Source organism: Ornithorhynchus anatinus, chromosome X1, assembly GCF_004115215.2.
Source record: "Ornithorhynchus anatinus isolate Pmale09 chromosome X1, mOrnAna1.pri.v4, whole genome shotgun sequence".
Lineage (NCBI taxonomy): Eukaryota > Metazoa > Chordata > Mammalia > Monotremata > Ornithorhynchidae > Ornithorhynchus > Ornithorhynchus anatinus.
In genome coordinates this window covers 115,872,257-115,885,832 of record NC_041749.1, presented here as the reverse complement: position 1 = coordinate 115,885,832, position 13,576 = coordinate 115,872,257, and positions in this window count along the sequence as shown.

Here is a 13,576-nt window from a genome sequence, read left to right as displayed (position 1 = left end):
TGTGAATGATATATGCATGATTGCGTATGTCTGTGAACGTGTGAAGCAGCATGACTTAGTGGATAGAGTATAGGCCTGGGAGTCAGAAGGACCTGGGTTCTAATCTCGGCTCTGCCACATCTGCTGTGTGACCTTGGGCAAGTCATTTAACTTCTCTGTCCTTCAGTTCCATAATCTGTAAAATGAGGATGAGTGTGAACCCCATGAGGGAGAGGGACTGTGACCGACTTGATTAACTTGTATCTACTCCAGTGCTTGTCCTTGGCACAAAGTAAGCGCTTAATAATAATAATAATAATTATAATAATAATGATGATGGTATTTGTTAAGCACTTACTATGTGCCAAGTACTGTTCTAAGCACTGGGGCAGATACAAGGTTGTCAGGTTGTCCTATGTGGGGCTCACAGTCTTAATCCCCATTTTACAGATGAGGCAACTGAGGCACAGAGCAGTGAAGTGGCTTGCCCAAGGTCACACAGCAGACAAGTGGTGGAGCCAGGATTAGAACCCCATGACCTCTGACTTCCAAGCCCAGGCTCTTTCCAATGAGCCAATGAGTACCATAATTATTGTGAGCCTCATGTGGGACAACCTGATTAAGCTGTATCTACCCCAATGCTTAGAACAGTGCTCTGCACATAGTAAGCACTTAACAAATGCCAACATTATTATTAGTAATAATAATAGGTGGGTGATTGTGCTTGTGCTTGTGTTTGTGTATGGCAATGGGGGGAATACGTTGTTGCACACATACATGTCTGTGGTGTATGGGTGGATGAGGAGGGGACCATGGGTATTTTGGGGGGGCGGGGGTTATGGGCATGTATTTGTGAGTATCTAGACTGTAGGTTGGTCTCTAGACTAAGCTCACTATGGGAAGGGAACTTGTCTACCAACTCTGAGGTATTATATTCTCCCAAGTGCTTAGGACAGTGCTCTGCATGCAGTCAGCGCTCAATAAATACCACTGATGATGACAGAGGGGTGTTTGGAAATATTCTTGTGGTAAGTGAGGTGAGAATGAACATGGGGGTGAGTATGTGGGTGGGTAGGAGTGTAAAGGGGCTGGGCGGGAGGGCGAGCTAGTGGGTGAGCAGCTTTCCATCTGCGGAGCTTGTGGGGTCTAGAGTGGTGGTTGGGATTTCTCGGCAAGAAGAAGGGAGGGAGGGTGAATGAGTGGGGGAGCGGAAGCTTGGCTCAGGTGGTGGCCGTCAGGCTGCCAGCACCATCGTCTCCTCCATCCCTCCCTTCTCACAGGCCCACGAACACCGGGATGGCCAAATTTCAGCAGGAAAGGCTGCGATCAGTGGGCATGGGGTCTGGGGGGGAGGGAAGGGGGGCAACGGTGTAGGAGTGGAGAGATTACTAACTGGGGGCCAAATTGTGGCTCCGACAGGGACTTGGAGGCGAGGGGGCCGCGGGCCACAAAGAGTGACAAGCAGAAACCACAACTGTCCTAATGATGGTTTCCTCTTCCCACTTGCACGGCCTGATGCCAGCAGCCTTCTCTGGGTGAGAGAAAGGGCTGCTGGAGCAGCCCCATCTACTTGTCACGGGGCTCTCTCCACCAGGTGGAACCCCCAAGGGGCCAGAGGGGATATGGAAGGGTTGGTAGAGACAGGAGAAGGAGTGGGTGAAATCACCTGCTCAGCTTTCAAACACAGGTGGTTCCATTGTGATCCTGCCTGGAAGCAGGGGGAATGGATGAAGTGACTTCTTAAGCTCTCTTCCAGCCCTGTTCTGTGTTTCAAAACCCAAGCTCAAAGCCTTATTGAAGGCACATCTCTTTCAAGAGGCCTTCCCTGACTAAGCCTTCACTTCCTCTTCTCCCACTCCCTTCTGCATCACCCTTGCACTTGGATTTGCACCCTTTATACACCCCTCCCTCAGGCCCACAGTCCTTATGTACATATCTGTAATTTATTTATTTCTATTTAATGTCTGTCTCCCTCTCTAGGTTGCAAGCTCCTTGTGGACAGGGAACATGTCTATCAACTCTGTTATATTGCACTCTTCCAAGCGCTTAGTACAGTGCTCTGTGCACACTTAAGGAGTCAATAAATAAGACTGATTGATGGATTTCAGGAATTTCCATCCCCGGCTTTGGGGTTTGAAATCTTTGCAGTAGCTTCCAGCCATTGTTAAATCCGGCAGGATGCAGCAAATACCTGGGACGGGTGGGGGGGGGATGGTTAACCAGCAGTTGAATATCAGAATGGGAGGCCACAGGGGACTTCCTGTCTTCAAGTACATAAGAACATAAGCAACACCATTACTGGGTGAGACCAATGGCTCATCCAGCCTCGTGCTTGATGTCCATGGCAACAAGATGCTTGGAGGAGGAACTCAGTGATGGTCACCCTCCTGGACATAGGTCCTCATGGTTAGGAATGGACCATCTATTACCCCTAACTTTTCCTCTACTTCCCTCCAGCCACCCACTGAGGCTCTCTCATGAGGATAATAATAGTATTTGCACTTACTGAGTGCCAAGCACTGTACTAAGTGCTGGGGAAGCTATACCCAGTTCCTGTCCCATCCATGAATTTACTCAAACCCTTCCTAAACTTACTGATATTTTGGGCCTACACAACTTCCTGAGGTTACAGAACCTTCAGGTTGCATAAGGACTTCCTCTTTCCCTTTCTCTGCATCATTTCCTCAAGACCCCGAGGTCTCTCAGAGCCTTTGGAGGTCTTCACTTCCCTCAGCAGTCACACAACCTGTTTCACTCTCCTGGGTCACTGCCTCCCAATTCTCCTCTCCAGTACTTCAGATTCTGTCTGACTGTCCCTCCCTGCCAATGGTGAATAGGACTGTGAGATTAATTGCTTGGGCTCACGCCAGTGCATTACCTTCCTTCTCCAAGGTTCCTTGACCATGAAAAACTCTGATATAGCAGAAGGAGCCCAAGGCCTTGGAGTCGGAAAAGCTGGGTTCTAATCCTACCCCTGCCGCTTCCCTGCTGTGTGATCTTAGGCAAGTCACTTAATTGCTCTGTACCTCCTTCCTCATTAGTCAAATGGGGAATAAATATTTGTTTTCCTTTTCCTTTTTTTAATGGCATTTGTTACGTTCTTACTATGTGCCAGCCACTCTACTAAGCACCTGGGTATTTACAAGCTCATCAGGAGGTTGGACACAGTCCGTGTCCCACGTGGGGCTCACAGTCTTGAGTCCCATTTTACAGATGAAGTAACTGAGATACAGAGAAGTTAAGTGACTTGCCCAAGGTCACACAGAAGACAAGTGGCAGACCCGGGATTAGAACACAGGTCCTTCTGACTCCCGAACCCATGCTCTATCCACTAGGCCATGCTGTTTCTCACGCTTATGTTGTGCAGAGCACCGTACTAAATGCTTGGCAGAGTACAATGTAATAGAGTCGGTAGACTGTCCCCTGCCCACAAGGGACTTCCACAATCATCGTTATTATTATTGTTATTATTACTAAGATCTGGGAGGCAGCAGGGGTGAGGCTTAGGACTGTGGGAAGTGGGAAGAAGGGGTAGAGCCGGGAGATAGCATTAAGGGAACTTCAATAGACACCTTGTTGTCTTATCAGGTGGAAATAGGGCGTGGGAGACTGTGTGAGCAACTACCATTCAGACTAATTGGTGAACTGGAACTCCCACAGAGCAGCCCAATTAAAGACCAGGCAATTGCTATTTCATCACCTGCACTGGAGTCCTCTTTTTTTTTGTTTGCTTTTTTACTATAGTATTTGTTAAGCACTTACTATGTGCCAGGCATTGCATTAAGCAATGACCTGCCCCCGGGCTTATAGTCAGCTTTCCAACCTAGACTTCTGCACCCCAGCTCAAGGATTCCGACACCGAGGATCCCCCCGCCCCCCATGTCACTGCAGACCCCACAGCCACCAGATCCACGAATAGCTCCCAGACCTCCCCGCAACTTTCCCTGACCCTTGTAGCCCTTCCTGGTAGCAAACCCGATCTGCAGGACTCTATTCTCCCCAGCACGCCCCCCCGCCCCCGCCGCCCGCAGAGTCGTGGGACATCGTGCTCCCCTGCCGCCCCCCCACCCACCCCCGGCTGTTGGACATTACCTCCCCAACCTCCCTCCTCCTACTCTGCCCGGAAGCAGCCATCCTTTGGGAAGCCCTCACTCCCTCCTCCCCTGTGAGGTGATTGATTTCCCCCGCCCCCCCTTCCCGGTCAACAATGCCCTTGTTCTCACTGTGTTACCTTACCTTAGCCGCCACCTGCACCCGCAACCCACATCGGACATCCTCAGGGCTCCCTCCGCTGCCTCAGAGACATTTGGACCATGAGCCCCAGGACCCTCCTTGCCGCTAGCCTTTTGACTTTGATTTTGATCAGATCGACCCTTAGTCAACACCCGACCCTGGTCATCACCCGCTTATTAATAATGCTTTATTGTATCATGTTATTATTTTACCGCTTTCGCATGTTATTGTTAATTGTTCTCAGTGCTGCCACCTACCGCTCTGGCCACACCATGTCCTTCCACCCCCTCTTCTCCCATCTGCCCCCTCCCAATCCTCTCCTTCCCCTTCCCCTCTCTTGCCCAGCTCTTTCCCGCTCTCTCCTCTGCCTCCTCCCCTCCTCCCATCCCCCGCCCTAGAACCCCACTTTACCAGTGCCACCACTCTTCCCCCTCCCCGTACACTCCTCCCCACCAAACCCCCTCCTCCCATCCTCCCCCCTTCCCTCTTCCCCCCCATCCCAGTCCTCCTGTCCCACCGCCACCCCTCATCCCCCGCTCCCCGTCCAGGGCCCCGCCATCTCGTTCCCATCCAAGCCCCCCCCTCCCGCTTCTTTCCCTCTCCCCCCCGCACCAACAGCTACTTTCAAGTGTGGTCTCTGGAATCCCCGCTCCATTACAGGTCAACCACCTTTCATCCTTGACCTTTTGCTTTCCCGCTCTCTCTTCCTCCTCGCCCTTACGGAGACCTGACTCACTCCTGAAGCACGGTCTCCTCCCCTGCTCTCTCCAGCGGAGGCCTCTCCTTCTCCCACTCCCCCAGACTCACCGGAAAGGGAGGAGGCGTCGGCTTCCTTCTCTCACCCCCATGCCGCTTCCGCACTATCCCTCCCCCCTTCCCTCTCCTTCCCCTCCTCTGAAGCCCATATCGTTCGCCTCTACCACCCCCTCCAGATACTTGTAGCCGTCATCTACCGCCCTCCTGGTCCCACCTCCTACTTCTTCAACCACCTTGACCCCTTTCTCACCTTCCTTCTCTCCTCTCTGCCCACTCTGATCCTCGGAGACTTCAACATCCACATGGATGTATCCAGTGACTCCTCTGCCACCCGCCTGCTATCGCTCCTCAACTCTGCCAACCTCCTGCTCCACCACACCTCTTCCACTCACCAACTCGGTCACACCCTCTATCTGTCATCTCCTACCGTTGCACTATCTCCTCCCTCACCAACTCTGAAATCCCTCTCTCGGACCATAACCTTCTCACCTGCCTTCTCTCTCACACTTTCTCCCCCTGCAAATCTGTATTACTCCCCCACAGAGACCTCCACTCTCTTGATCCCATCCATCTCTCCAAAAGCATCTCTCCCCACCTTGCCTCCCTATCCTCTCTTCCCACTCTCGATGATTAGGTTACCGGTCTCAACTCCACCCTCTCTACTCATCTCAACTCACTTGCCCCCTTTCCCTCCGCCGCTCTCGCTCCACTAATCCACAGTTCTGAGTCACTGCCTCTGTCCACTTCCTTCGCTCTTATGCTCGAGCAGCTGAGCGCTGCTGGCGAAGGTCCAAGCACCAAGCCAATTTTATCCATTTCAAATTTCTCCTTTCCTGCCTTAACTCTGCCTTCTCCTCCGCCAGGCAAAACTACTTTTCTTCCCTCATTGACGCCCATGCCTGTCACCCCCACCAATTTTTCCGGACCTTTAATTCTCTCCTCGGGCCCCCTGTTCCTCCCCCTCCCCCATCCCTCACCCCCAACCATCTGGCCACCTACTTCATCACGAAAATTAACACAATCAGGTCTGAGCTCCCCAAAGTCACCCCTCCCCCTTCTACCTCTCCCCCCCAACCCTCTCCCCTACTTTCCCATCTTTCCCTGCAGTATCCTCAGAGGAGATCTCCTCCCTCCTCGCAAGTGCCACTCCCTCCACCTGTGCTTCGGACCCCATTCCCGCTCACCTTATAAAAAACATCGCCCCTTTCCTCCTCCCCTCCTTAACTTCTATCTTTAACCACTCACTCTCCAATGGCTTTTTCCCCTCTGCCTTCAAACATGCCCATGTCTTCCCCATCCTAAAAAAACCCTCTCACGACCCCACTTCCCCTTCCAGTTATCGCCCTATCTCCCTACTACCCTTCCTTTCCAAGCTCCTAGAATGAGTCATCTACACTTGCTGCCTGGAATTCCTTAACTCCAATTCTCTCCTGGACCCCCTCCAATCTGGCTTCCGTCCCCCCCACTCTACCGAGACTGCTCTCTCAAAGGTCACCCATGACCTCCTTGCCAAATCCAATGGCTCCTACTCTATCCTAATCCTCCTTGACCTGTCAGCTGCCTTTGACACTGTAGACCATCCCCTTCTCCTCCACACCTTATCTCACCTTGGTTTCACAGACTCCATCCTCTCCTGGTTCTCCTCTTATCTCTCTGGCCGTTCATTCTCGGTCTCCTTCGCAGGCTCCTCCTCCCCCTCCCATCCTCTGACTGTAGGGGTTCCTCAAGGGTCTGTTCTTGGCCCTCTTCTATTCTCCATCTACACTCATTCCCTTGGTGAACTCATTCGCTCCCATTCATTCCCATTATTTATTATTCCCATTATTATTCCCATTCATTCAATAGTATTTATTGAGCACTTACTATGTGCAGGGCACTGTACTAAGCGCTTGGAATGGACAATTCGCCAACAGATAGAGACAATCCCTGCCCAGTGACGGGCTCACAGTCTAATCGGGGGAGACAAACAGCAAAGGAAAACAGAACAAAGCAAAACATCAGCAAGATAAATAGAATCAAGGAGATATACACCTCACTAACAAAATAAATAGGGCAATAAATAATATATACAAATGATCACAGTGCTGAGGGGAGGGGAAGGGGGGAGAGCAGAGGGTGGGAGGGGAGAGGAGGAGGAGCAGAGGGAAAGGGGGGGCTCAGTCTGGGAAGGCCTTCTGGAGGAGGTGAGCTCTCAGTAGGGCTTTGAAGAGGAGAAGAGAGTTCGTTTGGCAGATTTGAGGAGGGAGGGCATTCCAGGACAGCGGTAAGATGTGGGCCAGGGGCTGACAGCAGGACAGGAGCCAACGGGGGACTGTGAGGAGGTGAGCGGCAGAGGAGCGGAGCCATGGCTTCAACTATCATCTCTATTCAGGGGACACACAAATTTACATCTCCACCCCTGTTCTCTCCCCCTCCCTTTAGGCTCGTATCTCCTCCTGCCTCCGGAACGTCTCTACCTGGATGTCTGCCCGCCACCTAAAACTGAACATGTCCAAAACTGAGCTCCTTATCTTCCCTCCCAAGCCCTGTCCTCTTCCTGACTTCCCTATCACTGTGGATGGAACGACCATTCTTCCTGTCTCTCAAGCCCGCAACCTCGGTGTCATCCTTGACTCAGCTCTCTCATTCACCCCAAACATCAAATCCATCACCAAGACCTGCCAGTCTCACCTTTATAATATCACCAAGATCCGCCCTTTCCTCTCCACCCAAACAGCTATTTTACTGGTACAGGCTCTCATAATATCCCAGCTGGATTATTGTGTCAGCCTTCTCTCTGATCTCCCTTCCTCCTGTCTCTCCCCACTCCAATCTATTCTTCATTCCACTGCCCGGATCATCTTCCTGCAGAAACGCTTGGGCATGTCACTCCCCTTCTTAAAAATCTCCAGTGGTTGCATATCAACCTCCGCATGAAACAAAAACTTCTCACTCTAGGCTTCAAGGCTCTCCATCACCTTGCCCCTTCCTACCTCTCCTCCCTTCTCTCTTTCTACTGCCTACCCCATAGGTTCCGCTCCTCTGCTGCCCACCTCCTCACTGTCTCCTGTTGTTGCCTATCCCGCCGTCGACCCCTGGCCCACGTCCTCCCGCTGTCCTGGAATGCCCTCCCTCCTCACCTCCGCCAAACTAACTCTCTTCCCCTCTTCAAAGCCCTACTGAGAGCTCAGCTCCTCCAAGAGGCCTTCCCACACTGAGCTTCCCCTTTTCCCTCTGCTCCCTCTGCTGCCTTTCTGCTCCCCCTTCACCTCCCCTCAGCTAAACCCCCTTCCCCCCCTTTCCCTCTGCTCCTCCCTCTCTCCCTTTCCCTCCCCTCAGCACTGTGCTCATCTGCTCATTTGTATATATTTTTATTACCCTATTTATTTTGTTAATGAGATGTACATCCCCTCGATTCTATTTATTGCTATTGTTTTTGTCTGTCTGTCTCCCCCGATTAGACTGTAAGCCGGTCAGTGGGAAGGGACTGCCTCTGTTACCAAATAGTACATTCCAAGCACTTAATTCAGTGCTCTGCACATACTAAGTGCTCAATAAATACTATTGAATGAATGAATGAATAGTATCTACTCAGAGTTTGTTTTTTACTCTCAGCACCGATTGAGGTTGAAATTTTTTGATGCAAAATCCTATATTATGGTTTTGTCCAACACTACTATATTAAAGTTGCCAAAACCGACAAGGAACCTCGAGAAGCATAGCAGCATCAGATGGTGACTGACACCACATGCATGTGTGATACTGTTTCTTCCTGGGCTGAATCTACCTGTGCCGGTTTGGGACCCTGTTCTATCAGGACAGATTCATATAATGAATCATGTGATATAAAGAAGCAGTATGGCACAGTGGATAGAGCATGGGCCTGGGAGTCAGAAGGTCATGGGTTCTAATTCTGGCTCTGACATTTGTCTGCTGTGTGACCATGGGCAAGTCACTTCACTTCTCTGGGCCTCAGTTACCTGATCTGTAAAATGGGGATTGAGATGGTGAGCCCCATGTGGGACAGGGACTGTGTCCAACCAGATTTGCTTGTATCCACCCCTGCGCTTAGTACAGTGCCTGGCACATCGTAAGTGCCTAACAAATGCCACAACTATTATTAGTAGTGGGAAGAACACTCTTGTAATTCTTCCATCATGTCCTACCCAAATCAGGTCAGCAGAAATGACTATGCTTCTCTCTCTAGCCTTAACTCTAACCCTGGAACCTTACCTGTGGACAATCCATGTCCTCAAGATTGCTGCCTGGATTTAATTTTGCCCTCTGGCAGCTTTGAAATGGTGCCAACTATTCATCAATCAGCTTTCTCCACCTGGTGATTCATTAACCAACAAAGAACACTGATAATAAATTTTTCATGTCCAAGGTGGATGGAGCCAGAGGAAACAGGTTAATTGGCAGCAGGAGAGTATTCGGTTAGACATAAGAAAGAACTTTTTAACTTGATGTGGGCAGGGATTATCTCTATCTGTTGCTGATTTGCACATTCCAAGCGCTTAGTACAGTGCTCTGCACACAGTAAGTGCTCAAGAAATACAATTGAATGAAATACGATTGAATGAAACACTGGAACCAGGTATTGAAGGAGGTTGGTGAGTGTTCATTCCTGGAACTGTTTTCAAAAAGGACACCCATCTGTTTTAGCTGGACCAGGTGACCCCTTTCCAGCTCTGGGAGGCAAAGATTTTAATCTCCTCCGGCTGCTGTTTAAGCTTATTTGTTGTTTTGAGGTGAAGAACAGCTGGTGCTCTGTACATTTACCCTTCTTGACTTTCCCATTTTGAGACCAGGAAATCCCCTTCTTGACTGTTCTGGGATCCCTCCTTGAGGAGCCTCCACCTTCCTCTCCACCCCCACCCCCCTCCCAAAAACATAATGGGTGAGAGAGAGTTAGGGAAGCAGAAGCAGAAGCAGAGGATGCTGACCTGAAACTTTAGTGTTTTGGCCAAAGGGCTCAGAACTGCTCCAGTTCCAGCATCAATCAATCAATCCATCAAACAGTAGTATTTGTCGAGTTCCTACTGTGCACAGAGCACTGGACTGAGCCTTTGGGAGACTCCATTAGTCAGATGATGAGATTCCCTGCCCTCAAGAGTCTTACGGTCTAGCTGGGGAGATGGACACTAAAATCAACTACAGGAAGGAAGATGCTGTGAGATAGAAACTATATTCAACCTGATAATCTTGTGTTTTCCCCAGCACTTAGTACATAGTAAGCACTTCAAAGACATTAGTTTTTAAAAATGAGAATGGAGAAATGAGCAAGGGCTTAAAGCTAATTATGGGCAGGGAAAGTGTTTACTAATTCAGTTGTATTATACTGTCTTAAGTGTTTAGTACAGTGTTCTGCACATAGCAAAGTGGCTTAATGGATAGAGCACTAGGATTCAGAAGGTCATGGGTCCTAATCCCAGATCTGCCACTTGTCTGCTATGTGCCCTTGGGCAAGTCACTTCACTTCTCTGTGCCTCAGTTACCTCATCTTTAAAATGGTGATTGAGACTGTGAGTCTTACATGGGGCAGGGACTGTGTCCAACTAGATTTGCTTGTATCCATTCCAGCACTTAGTACAGTGCCTGGCATGTAGTAAGTGCTCAACAAATACCACAATTGTTATTATTATAGTAAGCGCTCAATAAATGCCATTCATTTGTTGATTAAACAGCAGATCGTATAAGTCAATAGGTACAGAAATGCTACAGGTGGGTGTGAGTGGTAAAATGCAGAGGATTTGACAAGGGGAGAAGAAAAATGAATCAGGGAAGATGGGATTTCAGGAAGGGGGAGATTCCAGGAAAGAGGAAGGGTGGGAGAAAGGGGCCAGAGGTGGTAAGGTTGAAAATGAGGAGCGGTGAGACAGTGAGCTTTGGAGGGAGAGAAGCATAGAAGTTGGGGTGTAGTGGGTAAAGGGACTGGAAAAGTAAAAATAATTAATTGCATACCCCCAGTTTGGGAAAACACAGAGGGGATCATGGACTCTAGAAGAAATCAGGCGGATGGGGCAGCCAGAAGGACAACCATCACATGACTTCTCCAAGCATCCATCTTCTTGGCATGGAGATGGAGCACTGGGATGGATGGTCCATGGAACTGACCCAGTGAAGAAAGAATTGCAGGCTTATACTCTCATGTTAGGAATCCTGACTCTGAGCCCTACTCATCACTTCTGAGGATCAGAAACAAATGATGGCATGTGATGAAGATATTTCTTTCTCGGGACGTTCAAATCGAAAGACTCCTCCTCTTAGACCATAAGCTCACAGTGGGCAGGGAATGTGTCTATCAACTCTGTTGCGTTGTATTCTCTTATAAGCACTTAGTACAGGGCTCCACACAGGGTAAACACTCAATAAATATGATTGATTGAAAGTACGGGCTGTCTTGAGTGGCTATGAAGCAGCAATAGTAATGGATTTATTAAGGGTTTAGTGGGTGCAAAGAATTCACTCATTCATTCCATTGTATTTATTGAGAGCTTACTGTGTGCAGAGCACTGTAATTACTGACAATAGAACAATAAACAGGCACATTCCCTGCCCACAAGGAGCTTACTGTCTAGAGGGGAGCCCTAAGGTACTGTCCTAAATGCTGGGAAAAAAGTACACAGCTGAGAGTGGGGACATGATTCAGGGCCCTCCAGGTACATAAAGGAGGATTAAACAATACAAACACAAAACCAACCTAAAAATACAAACAAGTCAACAATATAAAAACCAGAGTGACAGTGTGCTGTGGCTAGAGGAGTAGTTTCACACTCCCGTTCTGCCAATAGGAGGGAGACAGAACAGATGACATCTTGCAAAATCCCTCTAGTCCTAGGAGTGCCCATTTCCTGCTCTCAGTGCTCTTTTCTGTCCTCAAAAAGGAGCTCTGACATGACCTCCACTTCCTGTTGAGGAACAGGTGTGTCGCAAGCTGGGTACAGGAACCCTTCTCGCTCCCTCCTAACCAGATACCAGGGCTAAACTGGGCATCTCCCTGCCTTACTCCAGGGCTTCAGTCACTAGGGGCCAATGAATCAGCAATAGTTTTGACTGGTCATCTACCGTACTAGTATGATGAATGATGATGGTATTTGTTAAGCACTTACTATGTTTCAAGCACTGTTTTAAGCACTAGGGTAGATACAAGGTCACCAGGTTGGACATACTCCATGTCCCACATGGGGCTTCCAGTCTTAATCCCCATTTTACAGATGAGGGAACTGAGGCCCAGAGAAGGGAAGTGACTTGCTCAAGGCCACACAGCAGAAAAGTGGCAGAGCTGGAATTTCATTCATTCAATTCAATAGTATTTATTGAGCGCTTACTATGTGCAGAGCACTGTACTAAGCGCTTGGAATGTACAAATTGGCAACAGATACAGTCCCTGCCCTTTGATGGGCTTACAGTCTAATCGGAGGAGACAGACAGGCAAGAACAATGGCAATAAGTAGAATCAAGGGGAAGAACATCTCATTAAAACAATAGCAAATAAATAGAATCAAGGTGATGTAGATCTCATTAACAAAATAAATAGGGTAATGAAGATATATACAGTTGAGCAGACGAGTACAGTGCTGAGGGGATGGGACGGGAGAGGGGGAGGAGCAGAGGGAAAGGGGGGAGAGAGGGTTTAGCTGCGGAGAGGTGAAGGGGGGGTAGAGGGAGCAGCGGGAAAAGGGGAGCTCAGTCTGGGAAGGCCTCTTGGAGGAGGTGAGCTTTGAGTAGGGTTTTGAAGAGGGGAAGAGAATTAGTTTGGCAGAGGTGAGGAGGGAGGGCATTCCAGGACCGCGGGAGGATGTGGCCCAGGGGTCGACAGCAGGATAGGCAAGAACGAGGGACGGTGAGGAGGTGGGTGGCAGAGGAGCGGAGCGTGCAGGATGGGCAGTAGAAAGAGAGAAGGGAGGAGAGGTAGGAAGGGGCAAGGTGATGGAGAGCCTTGAAGCCTACAGTGAGAAGTTTTTGTTTTGTGCAGAGGTTGATAGGCAACCACTGGAGGTTTTTAAGAAGGGGAGTGACATGCCCAGAGCATTTCTGCAGGAAGATGAGCCGGGCAGCAGAGTGAAGAATAGACTGGAGCGGGGAGAGAGAGGAGGAAGGGAGATCAGAGAGCAGGCTGACACAGTAATCTAGCCGGGATATTACGAGAGCCTATAGCAGTAAGATAGCTGTTTGGATGGAGAGGAAAGGGCGGATCTTGGCGATATTATAAAGGTGAGACCGGCAGGTTCTGGTGACGGATCGGAGGTGTGGGGTGAACGAGAGAGCCAAGTCAAAGATGACACCGAGGTTGTGGGCCTGAGAGATGGGAAGGATGGTCATACCATCCACAGTGATAGGGAAGTCAGGGAGAGGACAGGGCTTGGGAGGGAAGATGAGGAGCTCAGTTTTGGTCATGTAAAACCCAGGTCCTTCTGACTTCCAGGCCTGTGCTCTATCCACTACGCCCAGCTGCTTCTCGCTGTACTAGGCACTGTACTAGGCATTACTGTGTGCAGAGCACTGTACTCAGCATCTATCCATTAAAGGCATTTATTGAGCATTTACTCTGTGCCGAGCACTGTACTAAGTGTTTGGAAGAGTACAGTATAGTAGACACGATCCCTGCCTACAAGAAGGGTCTACT